Source organism: Rhinoderma darwinii, chromosome 5, assembly GCF_050947455.1.
Source record: "Rhinoderma darwinii isolate aRhiDar2 chromosome 5, aRhiDar2.hap1, whole genome shotgun sequence".
Lineage (NCBI taxonomy): Eukaryota > Metazoa > Chordata > Amphibia > Anura > Rhinodermatidae > Rhinoderma > Rhinoderma darwinii.
In genome coordinates this window covers 299,050,858-299,066,790 of record NC_134691.1, presented here as the reverse complement: position 1 = coordinate 299,066,790, position 15,933 = coordinate 299,050,858, and the positions used below count along the sequence as shown (strand labels likewise).

Sequence of the window (15,933 nt, the reverse complement as noted above, 5' to 3'; positions counted from 1 at the left end):
GCATTTTTTCGGTAGTTTTTTCCATAGGACTTCAAAAACACCAGGAAAATCATAAGTACAGAAGACGATGGTGTTTCCAAACACTGGGGGAAAAAAAAAGTGTGTGAAGGAGGCCTAAGACTTGCCGTCTATAGTATTCTATTATACCCAATTATTGCGGATCTTCTACAACAGATTTTATTGCAGAAAATCAGAGCATATTACGGTAGCAGCAAAGCGGGTGAGATTTCAACAAATTTCATCCATACGCTGCGGAAAAAATATCCAGCAAAGAAATGCTCAAATTGAGTTGCGGTGTGGATTCTCAATCTGCAGCATGTCAATTTCTCTTGCGGAATTTCTGCACAGAAAATCCATTTGGAAATTTCGAAGTGTTTACACAGTGTGTGGACGTACACATAGGGTGGCAAAAGACATAATAAAAAAAAGATGCAATAATGTTATTATGTAGGGGCAAAAATTAACAAAACGAAAGCAGAAGGCAGATATTATTATGAAGTCAAGCTCATCAATTTCTTATTATAAAATGCATCTTTTGTGTCCATGATGGATTTTTAGGGTTTGACCACGGGAGACGTATGGACTTGTGTCTGTTGCAGGCGCGTCAGTTTCACCTTTGATGTGGAAAGTCTCTTACATTTGTTTCCCATTCATCTCACCCTGAATTAGAACATATAACTTTTCTTTTTTTTTCCACCGCTGTTTGTTTGACAGTGTGACGGATAGTATTAACAGCTGCTGCTGTGTGGTCATAGGAAGCAAAACAATTTGAAGCCCGCGACAACATTAACATGAGACAACAAGTCAGCAAGCAACCCAACCTCCTGAGCCTTGCAGCCCTGCACTGATTGATTCCTGGAGCTCGTGCACAAGGCCCTGGTACGGCAGCAAGTGACAGCTGTCGTCAAGATGCGTGAAACGTAAGAACGTAGCCTTTTCTTCCTAGACTGGGAAATAAGCGGAAATGCCAAGAGCCCTATGGCACGCCACATTCCACCTGCCAGGCTGCAGGAACTTAACACTCCTGTCTCTGTGCTGGTTATACCCTTTGTAGAATATTGCAGATCAAAGTTCATCTTATTTAATGTGTCTATCTAGCTTAATTTTATACATATATTAATCAATGTTCCTTACAATTCCAATTTTGTAGCTATTGACGTGTATATACTGCATATAGATACTCTAAAATCAGCGGCACCAGTGAAAATATGAATGGGTGCACGGCTCAGGGATCCGACCAAAGTAAAGTTCTTTATTCGCCCCGATGCGACGTTTCGGCCCTAACACTGGAGCCTGACAAATGCTTGAGAAAGGCTCCAGTGATCGAGCCGAAACGTCGCACCAGGGCGAATAAAAAAATTTACTTTTTTCACTTTCTATTGGAGTGCTGTCTAATTTTGTATGCGTATATATATATATATATATATATATATATATATATTTATTTTAATTGTTTTTTTTCCCCTCAGTTCCTGTTAAATCTATGTTATACAAAGTCTGGAACCCTCAGTTTTTTCATAATCTATGTATATGATGATATATATTTTCATAATTTTTCCTTCGCTAAATTCTTCTTTTCTTTTATGCAGTAAAACTGGGTCAAAATTAGACGTGTTTTACATATTTCTGGATTCAAAGGAGTATTGCCAAAATCAACATTTATCACATGTCCACAGGGTAAGTGATAAATGTTAGATTGATGGAGGCTCCACCACTAGGCCTCACATTGATTGTCCCTGTTCTGCTCTATACAAACACTATGGGAGTTGGACTTCGCAGTGGAAGTTTTCTGCTACGTGTGAACATGGCCTAAGAGTGGATTTTACAAAACATTCATGTCAAGGAAAATCACTTAAAGAGGCTCTGTCACCACATTATAAGTGGCCTATATTGTACATGATGTGATTGGTGCTGTAATGTAGATTACAGCCGTGTTTTTTATTTAGAAAAACGATCATTTTTGACGGAGTTATGACCTATTTTAGATTTATGATAAAGACTTTCTTAATGGACAACTGGGCGTGTTTTACTTTTTGACCAAGTGGGCATTGTAGAGAGAAGTGTATGACGCTGACCAATCAGCGTCATACACTTCTCTTCATTCATTTACACAGCACATAGTAATCTTACTAGATCACTATTTGCACCCACATACACACACATTAACGTTACTCGAGTGTCCTGACAGTGAATATACATTACCTCCAGCCAGGACGTGATGTCTATTCAGAATCCTGACACTTCACTAACGTTTGTGTGAGATTTACAGCAAGGCAAGTGTAATCTCGCGAGATTACACTGTAAACTGCCATTTAAAACAAGTTTATGCTTGCCTTGCTGTAAATCTCACACAAACGTTACCGAAGTGTCAGGATTCTGAATAGACATCACGTCCTGGCTGGAGGTAATGTATATTCATTGTCAGGACACTTGAGTAACGTTCGTGTGTGTGTGTATGTGGCTGCACATAGTGATCTAGTAAGATTACTATGTGCTGTGTAAATGGAGAGAAGTGCATGACGCTGATTGGTCACTGATTGGTCAGCGTCATACACTCCTCTGTACAACGCCCACTTGGTCAAAAAGTAAAACACTCCCAGTTGTCTATTAAGAAACTCATTAGCATAAAGCTAAAATAGGTCATAACTCCGTCAAAAATGATAGTTTTTCTAAATAAAAAACACTGCTGTAATCTACATTACAGCGCCAATCACATTATGTAGAAGATAGGCCACTTATGATGTGGTGACAGAGCCTCTTTAATATAAAACGTAAAAGTTACAACTCATCTCAACCAGATACTATTAATGCATGGCAGCAATATAAACATAGAAATAAAAATGATAAAAGAACTAAGGAGGATGTATATAGGGCAGTACATAAAAGTCATGTGAAGGTCTAAAGCCCAGGCAGTCAGTACTCTGGAATGCACATTACATAACACAAATACTTATACTGGAGGCAATGCCTGTTTGATTTGGCACAGTAATGACATCACCATAAGTGAGATACACACACATAAGAATTTAACCCCTTGGCGCCATCTGTCATACCGTTACAGCAGAACGTGTCGGGCTCATGAGCTGTGACATACAGCTGACACCCTGCTGCATTGGCTTTTTTAAACATTCAATGCCGCAGCATCTAAACGGTTAGACCAGACATGGGCAAACTACGGCCCGCGGGCCACATACGGCCCGTTAGGCTTTTTAATCCGGCCCGCCGAACTTGTCCAAGATATATCCGTCCTCAGCAGCTGCTAGTTCGCGCAGGAGGACGGATATATCCGTCCTGTGATCGCGCGGGTACTGCCAGTGTACACACGCGATCGGCGGCAGGAGCACGGCTGTTATACACAGCCTGGCTCCTGCTGCAACTGCCGGAATCGAAGCACGCGCCGATTCCGGCAGTTTAACCCATTAAATGCCGCTGTCAACAGTGACAGCGGCATTTAATGTGTTTGACAGAGGGGGGAACTCCCTCTGTCTCCCGATCGGCGCCCCCGCAAACAAATCGCGGGTCGCCGTCGGGTTTCCATGACAGCCGGGGGTCTAACAAAGACCCCCAGGTCTGTCTTCAGCATCTGCCTGTTAGGCGATGCCAGAGGCATGACCTAACAGGTTGCCTGTCAGTTTTACACTGACAGGCAATAATGCTTTGGTATACGAAGTATACCAAAGCATTATATATGCGATCGGCACATCGGCACATCGCATAGTGAAGTCCCCTGGTGGGACTAAAAAAAAAAAAGTAAAACCGTTAAATAAAGTTTGTGAAAAAAAAAATAAAAAAAATTACAGTCAAAGTCAAATAAAACTACTTTTTTGCCCCAAAAAGTGGTTTTATTTAATAAAACGGTCAAAACAAATCACACATACACATATATGGTATCCCCGCGATCGTAACATCTTGACCAATAAAATGAACACATTAATTAAACCGCCGGATGAACGGCGTCCAAAGAAAACGCAAAAAACAACGGCAAAATTCTCTCTTTTCTCCCATTCCCCCCATAAAAAATAAAATAAAAGTTCATCTATAAGTCCTATGTACCCCAAAATAGTACTAATGAAAACTACACATTGTCCCGCAAAAATCAATCCCACGTACGGCCACATCAACGGAAAAATAAAAAAATGACGGCTCTTGGAATGCGGCGATGCAAAAACAAGTAATTTTTTTCTAAAAGGCTTTTTATTGTGCAAACGTAGGAAAAACATATAAAACCTTTACATATTTGGTATCCCTGTAATCGTGCCGACCCATAGAATAAAGTGAACATGTTATTTACGCTGCATAGTAAACGGCGTAAATTTATAACGTGAAAATTAATGCTGGAATAGCTGCTTATTTTCAATTCTCTCCTAAAATAAAGTTAATAAAAGTTAACCAATATATTATAAGCATCTAAAAATGGTGCAATTACAAAATACAACTCGTCCCGGAAAAAACAAGCCCTTATACGGCTATGTCGACGGAATAAAAAAAGAGTTACGACTCTTGGAATGCGACCGTGGAAAAACAAAAAATAATCCTTGGTCATTAACGTGCAAAATGGCCCGGTCATTAAGGGGTTAATGTGGCGCGTATTTCTCTTTATTTCACTTTCATTTTCACTTCGTTTCACGTCACCATTAAGCCCTTCGGTTTTCAAAGAGTACAATATCAGCCGTCACTTTGCCACGAAGCATGCAAACTATGCTAGCAAGCAGTCAACACAAGAACGGGCGGCTACTGCTCAGAGGTTGGCAGCTAATTTACAGAGTCAACAGAACTTTTTTCTTGATAAATCACATTGCGTATGTTATTTTAATCTATTTACATTTCCTCCTCCCAGTATCTGCGAAATAGTATGTAAATGCCATATCTTGCATATTCCTTGAGACAAATTTATTAACTGATAAGGGCTATTTTTCACATTTGAAAGACAGTTAATAAATTGGGTTGTAGTGTTCTTACTGTGCTATGAGGTTTGCACACACTACATTTAATGCTTTAGTATATCCGGCCCAAACACTCCCTCCAAATGCTCCTGGCCCGGCCCCTCTGTCAAATTTTAGAACCCATTGTGGCCCGCGAGTCAAAAAGTTTGCCCACCCCTGGGTTAGACAGAGGTAGGGGGCTCCCTCTGTTACACGATTGCCCCCTCTGTAAGGCGCTTGCGGGGGGCTGCCAGCCAGGCACTCCTAATGCAGGCCCTCAGGTCTGCCATCCTAGCACTCCTAGGCTTAATAAATTAATATTGACAGGCCAATACACTGCAATACTGAAGTATGGAAGTGTGTTATACAAATGATCACATGTTCAAGTCCTCTAGTGGGACTAAGAAAAGACATAAAAAAAGATTTTTCCATTTATTATGTCAAAAATATAAACAATAAAAAGATCCCTAATGATCTGAACTATTACATTTCAGGTTACTGCTTTAATCGCAGTGACCCGCAGAATATAGTTAACATGTGATTTTTCCTGCATGTTAAACATTGTAAAAATAAAACCCAAACCAGGTAGCACCATACTATCTAAGTAAAAAGGAGATTTATTCTGCCGCACGCAGTGTCTGCCGAACCAGGAAGTGTCCTGCATCTTATGCTCAAGCTCCTCCCCTCTGCAGTTGATCGACGGTCCGCTTGTACGGCTGAAACAAGTCAGACGCATTATGCAACATTATAAAAATATTTAGACTTCTAAAACTTTCTAGCCTTAGGGACCCCTAAACCACATCAGCGAAAGATAGTGCACTCGATGTATGCAAATTAAGATGCCTCTTGGCAGAGGACAAACCCTTGGCACTTTAGCTGATTCTTTCTCTGAACCAGAAGACCAAAGACTAGAAGATGATAGAGTATATGTCACATAATAAGGCTAAAACAGAATGACTGGATCCTATGGGGGTATGTTATAGGCATCAGCAGGTGTACTATGTGGTCAGTGTAAGAACATGAAAACAATTATTTCGATCTGTTTTGAGGAGGGGCATACATTTGGGATCACATGCTTTACTATATTATAATTATTTGGTGGAAGGAATCCAGCATTAAAATAAAAACCAAAACACTAAAATAAAGTATTGCTGGCGTATTTGCACATTGCCGTATTTGTCAGACTATAGGACACACCTGACTATAAGACACACCCAGGTTTTATACAACAGAAAATAGTTATAAAAGAAAACTATTGGTTAAAAAAAAAATTATTTGTTCGGTTTCACCACATTCTGAGAGCCATAACTTATAATTTTTCATCGTTTACACTCCTGAAAATGTATCTAACTTTGTTTTTTTTACATATTTTATTAGTTCCCCTAGGGGACTTGAACCAGCGATCATTAGATCGCTGGTACAATACATGAATGAGTTACAGAAACAGCGTAACTCGCTGAGCTATGCTATTGACGTAACTCCCATAGAAGTGAATGGCAGTAAATGCTGCGGTCGCTATTGACAGCAGCACTTAACTAGTTAAACAGCCAGGAAAAACGCCATCGCTGTTCCTGGCTGTTAGAGCAGCGTGTCAGCTGTAAAACACAGCTGACATCTGCAGTGTATGGAGCGGGCTCAGCACGTGAGCCCACTCCGCTCCAAACATCCCCTCCCCGCTCCATGATGTGCCGGCACATCATGGCTCAGGAAGGGGGTTAAGTAAGAAGAGGTCAGGGGGCCCGGCGCTGTCCGGTCCCTTGACTGCTGGCTATAAGATGCAGGGACTTGTTAGCAAGATTGATCCTTGCCAAAAACTGCGTCTTATAGTCCGAAAAATACGGTATGTGTATTATGTATAACTCCTAACATCTGAAATGTTTTTGATTTTCTTTGATGATAAATGAGGGCAACTGGCCTTATACAAGTGCTCCTCCAAACTGGCATGTCAAGAATCTGGTCATTTTTAGAAAATACAGTCCACAGAAACCAGTAAGATCATGTCTAGGAGTCCAGTGATGTCTGTACAATGTAGGGGCATGTAGAGGCCAGCTAATGGACACCTGACCTTTAATCTACACCTTAGCCACAGGGTATGAAAGCTGCATACCAAAGAACTCTTCATGTCAACAATTGCCCACAGCAAAGTGCTGGACAAAATAATGACTCAAATCTACTCTACAAACTGAGAAGTCCCGGATCTAATCAGGGCCAAATAAATGCAAGTATGATGGATTTCACGCAAGGTTTACAAATATAAACAATAAAAATCACCTTACAGCATAGTCAAATAATCTTATATAGGTCTTTCAAAGGACTACCTTATAGGAGGTAGTTAGAATTTCTGAAATTTGCAACAAAAGTATCAATTTTTTCAAAAAAAATTAATTTTGCAAATATTTTATACTTTATACCAACTTTTTTAAAGTCAGGAGCGGTCAAACCAAGGATGATTTAACAATGAGCTGCCATCTAAGAATACTAAATGTAGAATATTCGATGTCTTCTGGATCAATACAACCTGTTCTCTCACATTTTGTGGTTTTAACTAACATGGAAACATGATGGTTCAGGAGAAGCTAAGCCATGTTCACTGTGAAGACCTGGACAATAAAATGTGTTACATAGATCTGAAATACCCTATTAAACTATCAATGTCATTTAGACACACTCGAGTCTGTCCAAGTCATTACCCATGTTCGGTGGTTGTGCCAAGAAAGTGAACAATAAATCTGAGCTGGCATTTAAAGGCAGGAAGGACTCTCGGATACATCTATGTATGGATATCTCAGATCCCTCAGACAAAGTGTGTGAATTTACTGGAAATATGATATGGCAAAATGAAAAAGACAAAGGATGAAAACTAGTTTTGTAAAATGGTATTAGGCTATTTGGTGGTCCAGCTGTTAAATATGAACATGGAAATTGGATCTAGCAAAGATCTAGGTGCTAAGTCATTGCTAATTGCAGTTCTGCATTCTACCATTTAGTAATAAATGTTCTCATTGGTTAAGACTTGGATTATGCTACAATTTCTACCAATGTGACCCCTAACCTTCTAAAGTAGTCAACAGTAAGTTATATAGTGTTATAGCTATGAAGCTTCTGGTCGGCAGAGGAAATTTTTGTTAACTAGTGTATATGATTGATACAAAAGGGCCATGCGACAGTGTCGCGTTGAAAAAAGTTGTAGGCGATTGCCACTTTTAGAAGCCATTGCGACCACATGGAGTCCCATATGTTGTGTGGTGTAGTTAATTCCTATTGGTAAAAAAGCTGCAAAAAGTTGCCTTGTAGCCCTGTCCTAATTGTTTTTAATGTTTTGGGTCTCAATAATGTCATTTAGGCCAAATTCACACACATTGTTAAGGCCTTATTCACTTGAGCGTATTTCACGTCCGTGTTACGAGCGTTAAAACAACGGACGTCACACGGACCTATGCAATCCAATGGGGACATTCAGTGTTTTTCACGCAGAGTGTGTCCGCTGCGTGAAATTCACAGCATGTCCTATACTTGTGCGTTTCTTGTGCATCACGCACCCATTGAAGTCAATGGGTGCGTGAAAATCACGGACAGCACACGGACGCACATCCATGTGCCATGCCTTTTTCATGCCACTGTTGCTAAAGAAATGATGAGGGAAAAAAACCACCTTCAGCTTAGTTTGCTGACGTAAAAAACGCGTGAGATACAGATGAGATATGCGCGTAAAAAACACAGACACGCACCGTACGCGGGTGTGACGCGGAACTGCAGTGCAGGAAAAACGCTGCGTTTTTTACGCGCGCAAAATGGAAACGGTGTGAATTTTCTTTTTCAAAACCAAAAGTGTTAGTCTATAGTAATGTAAGAATATCTTTACACATAATGTTTTGGTCATTTTGTTTTTTCTTTTTTTTAGCGTCTGTGGCGTTTGTTTTTTTGTCGTTTTTTGTGACATTTTTTCCCTATAGACTTCAATAGTCTTTAAAAATAGCATTAAAAAACTGCATGTACAAAAGAGATTATTTAAAAAAAAAAAACACTTAAAACACCACAAAGAAACACTGCAGGTATTTTTGTAGGCATTTTTCAGGTGCAGATTTAAATGCTAAAAAAACCTCTGTATGAACCTGGCTCTTTTTTACGGAACCATAATAGGGCTGCCATAGGGTACGAGTCCTTTACTTCATGTAAGAGGCATATGAAATCCAACAGAAAAATTGTGGCATGGTCTCAATGAATCTCTGTAAACACATGGTGTCCGCACTGCGAAACAGGCTTTTGTTAGAAAAATAACTTTTTAAGGTGTCTAACTGATCTCATAGATTTAGCAAAGGGAAATTCCAGTAAAAACGCAAGTAAAGTTTTATGACGGTGCAATCGGTGCAAAAGAGAAGTGGAGCAGTAGCCCATAGCAACCAATCAGGTTTTCATACATCTCCATGAATTGTCACTGAATTTCCCAATGTAATTATTCAGTGCTCAAACAGAGAATTATCACTGACAGAGTTCGCTTCTCGGTTCTGGAGCCTGGAGTGAGGCAATTAAACAAATGTATATGGCAGGTTCTATAGGCATCTCTTCCTAAAACACTCTGCCCATGAACTCCCAAACTTCCATCAGTGAATATTGGTCTTCCTGTCAGTGTCCAGGTAATCTTCCCTGTATTGTTGATAGATTCTAGTCAGTCCTCATTAAAGAATAAATACCTAAGATCCCAGAGAAACAATGACGATTCTTCTCAGGGTCGTAATTAGCACAGAATTCTTCTCTGCGAACACTGCTATTACAATGTCTCCTATATTGCCCCCATATATTGTATATCTTCCACACCAAAGAAGAAATATAAGCATCAGTGGTATAACTATAGGTGGGGTGGGCGGTGGTAGTAGACACACCCGGCCCTGGTACCTCATGGGGTTCAAAGGTCACATAAGAGGACATCAATACTATAAATGGTAAGTGATGGCAGGGGCCCTGTTACAGGTTTTGCATTGGGGCCCAGGAGCTTCAAGTTACACCACTGATGTGGGCCGTGTAATCGAGCGCCGATCAACGAGACAGCTCGTTGATCGGTGCTCGTTTCCTCCTTTCACAAAGAGCTATGTATGGGGACGAGCGCTCGTTACTACCATCGCTCGTCCCCATGCATTTCTTTCATGTCGGCAGCCCGTCTCCCTATTTACACAGGGAGATGTGATGCCAACAACAAGAAAATGTTCAGCTGCATAAACCATACAATCAGCCGATAAACGAGCGTTTACATAGGGTAATGATCGGGAGCAAGAGTTCTGTGAACTCTCGTTTGCCCTATAATTGACCGGTGTAAAAGGGCCCTTAGACATAGATGTAAACATTCCCTGACAAAAAGATGAATAATTTGATATTAATTCAGTATCAGAACTTTCTGATAACATCTTTCTTCTAAGGGCTCATTCAGACGAGCGTAAAACTTGTCCGTGTGCTGTGCGTGGATACACTCATTTGAATGTAGCCTAAGGCCTCATTCAAATGACTGTTAGGGTATGTTCACACGGCAGCGTCCGTAACGGCCGAAATTACGGGGCTGTTTCCTGGAGAAAACAGCCCCGTCATTTCAGCCGTAACGGCATGTGCAGGCGCTTGAACGCCGCGTCCATTACGGACGTAACTGGAGCTGGTTTTCCATGGAGTCCATGGAAAACGGCTCCATTTACGTCTGAAGAAGTGACATGACACTTCTTTAGCGCGGGCGTCTATTTACGCGCCGTCTTTTGACCGCGACGCGTAAATATACGCCTCGTGTGAACAGACAAACATCAGCCCATTGCTTTCAATGGGCTGATGTTTGCCAACGCTATCAAGGCGCATTTTCTGACGTAATTCGAGGCGTAAAATGCCCGAATTACGTCCGTAAATAAGCCGTGTGAACATACCCTCAGGCCTCATTCACACGAGCGTATCAGATTCACGCGCAATTCACGCACAGCACACGGATGTGCATACGTGTGCAGTACGTGGTTTTCACGAACCCGTAAACTTCAATGGGCACTTAAGTGAGTGAAGAAACACAAATATAGGACATGCAGTGAGCTTCACGCAGAGGACTCTCGCTGCGTGAAAACTCATGCATGTGTGAATGGCCCCATTGAAATCATGGAAATCACTCGCAGCACACGGACGTTATTCACGTTCGTCTGAATGGATCCTAATACTTCATATCGCAGCAGAAACAACCGGACCTCCCGTGGATCAACTGAACCGAAGTTCAATTACTATAGGAGTCTTTGGTGATCCAAGTTCGGTTCAGTTGAACCACGGCAGGTACGTGTGTTATGGCCTTAACATGGAACCGAATGAGGCCTAACTATGATTATTTTTTTACATGGAAAATCCTGCCTATGGCAAAAAGGCATTTTTGCGTTCGTTTAAAAGAGAAATTGGAGTTTCCATCATCAGACTGACAGTTTAGATTTACACCATCTATAACATAACCTAAGAGTTCCCCTAATGCTCCAACTGTGAAAAATGATGAGTCCGTTTACAATTAAAGGGTCTTCTGGGGACAGATACCATGTAAACACTATATATAATTGTAACTAGCAACCTAGATGAACTTTACTATATATAGCATAGAAAGGGGTATTCCACAGGATAGAGATAAGTGTCAGGGTATGTTCACACGAGGGCGTCCGTAACGGCTGAAATTACGGGGATGTTTCAGCCTGAAAACATCCCCGTAATTTCAGCCGTAACGGCATGTGCAGTCGCTTGAACGCCGCGTCCATTACGGACATAATTGGCGCTGCTATTCATTGGAGTCAATGAATAACGGCTCCAATTACGGCCAAAGAAGTGACAGGTCACTTCTTTGACGCGGGCGTCTATTTACGCCTCATGTGAACAGACAAACGTCTGCCCATTGCTTTCAATGGGCAGATGTTTGTCAGCGCTATTGAGGCGCTATTTTCGGACGTAATTCGGGCAAAAACGCCCGAATTACGTCCGTAATTAGTGCGTGTGAACAATCTTAGGGTATGTGCACACACACTAATTACGTCCGTAATTGAAGGACGTATTTCGGCTGCAAGTACCGGACCGAACACAGTGCATATGATACTAGGAGCCCGGCTCCCTGCACTGTGTTCGGTCCGGTACTTGAGGCCGAAATACGTCCGTCAATTACGGACGTAATTAGTGTGTGTGCACATACCCTTAGATTGGTGGGGACCGTTGGGACTCCCAATTAGGCCTTATTCACACAAGCGTATTTCACGTCCGTGTTACGCGCGTTAAAAAAACGCACGTCACACGGACCTATGCAATTCAATGGGGCCATTCAGACATTCAGTGTATTTCCCGCAGCGTGTGTCCGCTGCATGAACCTCACTGCATGTCCTATACTTGTGTGATTATTGCGCATCATGCACCCATTGAAGTCAATGGGTGCGTGAAAATCACAGACAGCACACGGACGCACATCCGTGTGCTGTGCGTGATTCACGCAACAGTTGCTAAATAAATTACGAGAAAAAGAAAAACACCTCCTTCAGTTGTTTTTGCTGACGAGAAAAACGCGTGACATAAGGATGACATGTGCGCGTAAAAAACGCAGACACACACCGTACACGGATGTCACACGGAACTGCAACGCAGGATAAACGCTGTGTTTTTTACACGCACAAAACGGACACGTTCGTGTGAAAAAGGCCTTATCACTAGAACATGGGACCCAGTGAGGAGGAGTTGTATGGAGCAATAGGTGGGAGTACCAGCGATTAGATCTATCATTGACGGCCTATAACACCCTTAGCATAAAAATATGAATTAATCAAACAATATAAGAACCATACCTGCATTGTGATAAATATGGTCATTTATCAATCATTTCTAACAGATATTACATGATTAACATATATAAACTATGCCATCCTGTGTATTACTGTGGTCATTTAGTGTAAAGAATGAACATAAAAAAATGAAGTGATGTTCTGCCTGTATCCAGTGGCCATGTTATACTGGTGGTAAAGAACCTCTTACCCTACACTGCTGTGATGCGTTTACACGTGGCTGCCCAGCAGAACATTATTTTTCCTAGGTTGGGCAACTTTGCCAGAGTGCATTTAGAGTTGAGCATTGTAATTTAATATGGCCAACGTCAGCATATGACAAGTGTAACACAGCAGATCATACCAGACTTCCCCAAAAAACCCTGTAACCTGAAATTCGGACCATATAGTATATACACCAACACATTGTTTCCTGTATATATAAATATGAACTTTGAAACATACCAAAATTGCATTTAATATTAAAAGCATTTGCAGATGTAGCGGAGCTGAATTGGTCATTGTATCATCTGTACATTGCGGTACGATTACCTGCACTTAGAGATCACACCTTGGTATCACAATCAGCTCTGCCTGATAACACACGTTTTCCCTCATCTGGCCAATTCAGCTCTTATATATCTGTATTTTTGTATTTTGTGCCTTCAGTATAAGGGTATGTTCACACGCAGTGTTTTCAGGCGTAATTCGGGCGTTTTACGTCTCAAATTACGCCTAAAAACATCTGCCCATTGCTTTCAATGGGAATTATGATGTTCTGTTCCCACGAGCCTTTATTTTACGCGTCGCTGTCAAAATACGGCGTGTAGAATGACGGCTCGTCAAAAGAAGTGCAGGACACTTCTTGGGAAGTTTTTGGAGGCGTTTTTCATTGACTCCATTGAAAAACAAATTTAAAAACGGCCGTAAAAAACGCCACGAAAAACGCGAGTTGTTACAAAAACGTCTGAAAATCAGGAGCTGTTTTCGCCTGAAAATAGCTCCGTATTTTCAGACGTTTTTACTCACTGCGTGTGAACATACCCTAAGGGTCTATTCACGCAAAGCGGTCCAATCGCTTTTTTTATGACATTTTTGTGAAACTGCAGCAAAATTCGCAGCACCGTTTGATTATTCCCTAAGATTGGGACTCAACAATAATAAGGGGTCGTCCGTGAGTAGCGGTAAACTTGCCGGATTGACTCAACTGTCAGCATCTCAGTGTTACACTTTGGGCAAAGTGCCATGTAACCTTGTGACCGTGGCAAAATACCATGTTGGATTTCTTGCGATGTTTGCTTGCAACTTTTTCCCTATAGGGGAAACATTGTGGTTGCAGTATACCACTATTTAACCGGTTTTACAGATCAATAACGACATGATAATTTACTAGATCCTTATGAAAATTCATGTACAAAAGAGTGATCCACTGCACATAGATAACAGAAAATAAATTTTTTGGGGGGGGCACATTTTTCAAAAAGCTCCATTAAGTCTACTCTGAAATGGATTCACAGATTTCTCAATAGACATTGGCCATACAGACAATATTAACAATAAAAAACATCATCGTTTTAGCACGATCAAAAAATGAACAAACATGTGGAAAAAGTGCAGTACATTACAGCCAGAGTCATGTCCGGACGCGGCACATTACTGCCCCCAGGGGAATTGAATTTCTGCCCCTTGGGAATGACCAGGTGAAAATCCCTGACCTGAGAGTTCATTAATCCTAAATAATCCTGGAACAAGACGTGAGCAGAGAACCGGAAGGAGATAGTAAGTAAGATCCCATCCGATCACGTATAGTTTCCGGCGTTGCGCACATTGATTAACATTTCCCAGCATGTTAGTAGCCTTCCATACAATGTAATAAAGAGACTCTGGCTCTCTATCAGGTGTACAAATCTGAATACATCAGCACCATCCATTTATATCTAACTACAGACTTAATGCACTACAGATGTAGCAGAGCTGTCAATTGACACAAGTCAATGTGATACTATATGTTAACAGTAATTTTACATAGGACTGCACTGTAGTTAAACCTCCTGAGCTCAAAGAGTAATCTCTGGGCACAAATGAAAGAGTTAAATTACAATTCCAGCTGCTACATCTGTAGTAAATGTCACACCGCTGGAAATACATTACTCTAGATCTGTATTCCATGAAATGAACTACTGTATTTCCATAAATCCCCTCAACTCTACTTCTCATACTGTAACTGGAGAAAGAAAACATGACACTTTATTGAGAATTCTCTAGTTTGCTGTATGGTAAAGCAATAATCAATATGAACTCTTCACAATACCGTCTGATATGATGCCCTGTCTATATCTGCTAAGTGTTTTCTTGACTATTGACAGAAGACCAAACATCATCATTATTACAATTATTATTATCAGTATTAGTATTACATTATTATAATATTCTTTATGATCCTTTTTATAGTACTGACATATTCAATTGCATTATACAGATAGTACACTCACATTGATTTTAAATAAATAATATTACTACTATAACAATATTATTATTATTAATAATAATAATAATAATGATGAAGATAAAAACATAATAATAATAATAATGATACATTACTTTATTAACCTTACATATTCAGTGGTGCTTTACAGAAACTGCAGAGAATTGGTCCTAAATAATATAATTACTATAAAAAAAAAATACATTGATTAAAAGTAATAATAATATAATAGTGGTTATAGTGGTGGTAATAATAGTAGTAATAATAATAATAATAATAATAATAATAATAATAATAAGATAATAGTAGTAGTAATAGCAGTAGTAAGAATAATAGTATTATAGTAGTAATAATAATACTATGATTATAATCACTAGCTACAATGACAGACAACACAGTGACTCATACTGTAATACTGCACTATAATAGTAATAATAATAGTGCAATCGTAGAAATAATAATACAAATAGGACTAATAACAGCAACAGTATAATAATGGTATTAATAATAGTAGTAGCAGTAGTAATAATAATATTATAACAACATCACAATAATAATAATAATAATAATAGTACTCATCATTGTCTGATTATAATACTATCACTAGGAGCAATGACAGACACATCCCAGTGAATCATACGTTATAAGATGAGATCAATGCATTGAGGGAGCAGCGCAGCCAGCAGCAATCCTTGCAGGATAATTCAGTTACATAATCACATGGCAGGATGAGCTC

General features: G+C 40.2%; 1 protein-coding gene across 1 annotated transcript in view; it reads right to left on the bottom strand.

The window, feature by feature from the left end:
- The window catches only part of LOC142652004 (sodium channel protein type 5 subunit alpha-like), a 358,710-nt gene that overhangs the window by 341,362 nt on the left and 1,415 nt on the right, over window positions 1-15,933 (bottom strand). The gene's annotated exons all lie outside the window — the stretch shown is intronic.